Below are 3,873 nucleotides of genomic sequence, written 5' to 3'. Positions count from 1 at the left end.
AATAGTTTTTAAAAATTGCAACTTACAAACTTTACTCAACAAAAGTAACAGGTAAAATCAAATAAGCACTTATATTAAGAGAAAAACTAAGTAGAATACATTTTATCTTAAACACCTTACAGTAACCTACTTGCAGCTGCATTTAACTGAGCTCTGTTGCTGTGAAGAATACAGCGCATGCACTGGTATGGATGAATGATTTGTACATTTTTCAAGTACTCACTGAATGCTACCTTATATACACAGGGACATTAAATTTCAAAAAGATTTAATTGACGATCCCCAGATAGACTTCATTTTTGTTGATCTTTTGGAAGAGGTCTTCTAAAGGAAGAATTTGGTTCTGGCTCATGAATCATGTAATGAACCCAGCCAGCCAAGACTCTGTTGGACACCAAGTCTCCTCCACTCCTCTTTGGACATCAGCTGAGTTTGGGGTACTTGTTTGGAAAGATCTCTCAGTAACATGACATGCCGGTACTCACAGTGCTCGTTGAAGTACTTGTCTGAGTGGCAGATCTGCTTGTGGGCAGCGTGGAGGGTTAGCCACTGGACGAGAAGAGTGGATGCAGTGGACAAGCGACTGGACTCCTAAAAAAATTATTCATTATTTATCTGAAATTCAAATTTAACTGAGAGTCCTGTGTTTTTATTTGTTATATCTGGCAATTCTGCCCTGATGTCATAGGGAGATGGGATTGGAGGGTCTGAGACTGGAGGTCAGAGGCAGCAAGGAGAAGTAGAGACATTAGGAGACTGAGTTTGGATGGAGTAAGAGGGAGAAGGAAGAGGCAAGGCTAGCACCCTAACACTGAGCAATCATTTTGGGGCATGGAGGTGGCATTCCCAGGGAGGATGGTGAGAGGAAGTCAGGGAGCATGTTGAGTTTAGTTATGGACAGTTATTGCTGAGATTCCCCAGGGCCCTCCAAGTGAAAATGTTCAGGTAACAGTTGGAGACAGGGTTAGAGGCACGGCAGCTGAGGTGTCATTGGCAGAATGGAAGAAAGGAGATTCCAGCTGAGGGAACAGCAGGAGCTGAGGTGTAGCAGTATCTCCCTGCGTCACATGCCCCAGTTGTAACTCCTGGCTCAGGGAGGGTTTGGTGGGTGGATGTCCAGCTGCAGCTGGTCCTGGTCTCTGGCAGTACCACTCCAGGTCCACCTCAGTCAGTCTCCTTTTCAGTACTAGAATTCTACTTTATCTTCCCAAAGGTCACTTTGTCCACAGCCCTGCCTTGGGCGGGGGGGGGGGGGGGGGGGGGTGTGAACATTCCTCACATTCCATAGCCTTTACTGGAGATGACCGTCCCAGGTGTCCAACTGTCCTCAGCTCCTCTTGGCTAGACTCATTGAAGGCCTACTATGCATCTCTGGGGTGGGGCTCTGCAGTAGGAGTGGTCTGAGTTTTATTTCTGACTCTGTCTCCTACTAACTGAGTAGATCCTTGGGCCAGTTACCTCTCCTTCCTGAGCCAATGTCCTCACCTGTAAATTGGGGATAATACTGACAGGGGTGTTGTGTGGTCATGTCTTTAAAAAGCATCTACCTCAGCCCTTGACATTCAGTAGGTGCTCTATAATACTAAGTCCTCCTTTGCCTTTTCTGAGCCTCTGTTTCCTCATTTTTAAAGAATAATAATCTAACCTCCCATGACAAGCCAGGGACTGGGCACATATAGGTAGTGATGGCACATATAGGTAGTGATGGCCCACGAGGTGGTTGTGTGTGAGGCCTCAGAACCCTGTATTTCTCAGGGCCAGCAGAGGCTGGAGGCAAAGTCTGAGGTGACCTCAGTTGGGTAGGGACCAGGCAAATGGACAAATGGCGGCAGCCTCCACGATACAGCTGCTGGGAACCAGTGGGCTAACCAGAGGGAGGGGCTGATAGGAACAGAGGCAGGGGAGCCCATAGGCCTGGGGCTTTGAACTCTATTATATAGGGATCCCCTAAACATTCCTCCAGCCCCACTTCTCCCTACAAGATGAGGTATACATGGGGCTAAGGGGGCATGCCCACCTGGAGTCCAAACTTATCATTCTAGATCATGCTCCAGGTACCTGGGATCTGGAATTCCTGCCCAAAGGGCCCTGAGCATGCGCCCAGGATCTGAGTCTGTTCTCCCAGTGGGCTATGCTGCAGGTGTGTGCAACATTAGGCCTGAGTGGTGGACAAGGAAGTTGTCTGGGGAGGCAGGTGTGCTTGGGAGCTTAGACATGAAGCCTGAGTCTGCGCACAAGATCTTTTGTAGAAGGGATGAAGCAGATGGGAAGAGAAGGAGGAACCTGGAAGGTGGACAGCCATTTCAACTCTTGCCACTGGCCATAAACGTTAGGGATGGACCGCCCCATGGAGAGACCAGTGCCAGAGGAATCCCAGGGTGGCAGTCGGACGCTTTGATCCATTGATGGGCTAGTTTCACCTGTAGTTTCCCAGAACCACTGATGGAAATTCACCTTCCTGGGTCTTGAAGAAACTCCTGGAATTTGTATATTTAACAAAGATAGCCAGAGGCCACGCCGGGACCTTTGTGTCCAGCATTCCATTTCCTTCTTACTATAATCCTGCATGGTAGGTAGCAAGGAGGAAACTGAGGTTTGATGAGAAGAATTGCCTAAGACCTCACAGCTGGTAAACAACAGAGCTGGGACAGCTCAGCACAACATTCTACCTCCTTATGCTCTTCACACTCCCTCACCCAAAACCATCCTCCAAAACCCCAAAATCTCAGAAAGAGGTAATGGCACACATAGAATTTAGGTCAGAATTCTTGAATTTTTTTTGGACAAATTTTACTTGGCCCCAGGGAAATGAAGCTTAGAATTCTTAGAATCCTTCTTGGAACTCTGAAGCCTAAATCCTTTTCTTAGTAGAGGAAGATGTGGCCTGGTGAGGTTCCCTGACCTCTGTTGACTCTGGGGCAGCTCTCAGGCCATGGCAGGATTTGTAACCATCCAAGCACATGCTGGACTTTCCAGTCCATGTCTGTAGGCTCCACACTCAAATGACCTCAAGCTGGGCAGCACCTTCTTCCCCCTTGTTACATACTCATAGCTCATCATCTTTCTCCCCACCCCCAGACCTGACTTTCTTCTGGCCCTGCCACTCTCTCAGTGCCCAAGCCAACAACCTGAGTGTCCTGTCCATTCTTAACTCTGCCCTCTCCAGCTGCAACCAATCCATAGGTCACCATTATGCCAGGTCTACTTCCTTAATAGCTGTGAATCTGTGCCCACCTTCCACTGACCTTGCATCTCCCTTTGCTCAGGATTCATCATCTCTCAGAAGGACCACTGGACTCCCAAGCCATTGCATGCATAGTAGCCAAAAACAAAAGACATGTCCTGCCTCTGTTCCAAACTCTTCAGTAGCTCTGGTTCTAGTGCCCTCCATCTAAAAACCAAGCTCTTCTACACTCTCCAGCAACACCAAAGGGCTTTGTACGTCCCCCACTCCCCAACCTTCCACCTATTTTCCACCTCCATGTCTTTGCTGCTGCTATTCCCTCTTCCTCCGGCTTCCTGGCTAACTGCTATTTCCTAAGATTCCTACCTGCATAGCCTCCTCTAGGAACCCTTCCCTGCTGTCCCCAGGCTGAGTTTGGCCACAGCCAGCTCTTACAGCACTTGCAACCTGCAGTAATAATAACAGTTGATACTTACGGAGTGCTTACGCTATGTATTTTTCTTTATTGACCCATTTAACCCTCACAACTACCCTATAAGGTAGGTTCTATGATCATCTTCATTTTTCAGATGGGTAAAAGGTTAAGTAAATTGCTCAGGGTCACACTACTTGGGGATTTGAGCCCAGGTGGGTGACTCCGGAAAGCTGACCTCTAATCCTGAGATGCTGCCACTGGATGAACATTGGGG

General features: G+C 48.1%; 1 pseudogene; it reads right to left on the bottom strand.

Moving 5' to 3' along the window:
- Window positions 1-293: 293 nt before the first annotated feature.
- Window positions 294-3,873, bottom strand: part of LOC105299001 — a 23,358-nt pseudogene continuing 19,778 nt past the window's right edge.

Source organism: Pteropus vampyrus, unplaced genomic scaffold, assembly GCF_000151845.1.
Source record: "Pteropus vampyrus isolate Shadow unplaced genomic scaffold, Pvam_2.0 Scaffold170, whole genome shotgun sequence".
In the NCBI taxonomy this organism is placed as follows: Eukaryota; Metazoa; Chordata; class Mammalia; order Chiroptera; family Pteropodidae; genus Pteropus; species Pteropus vampyrus.
The sequence above is the reverse complement of the archived record's forward strand: the minus strand, read 5'-3'. Positions and strand labels throughout refer to the sequence as shown.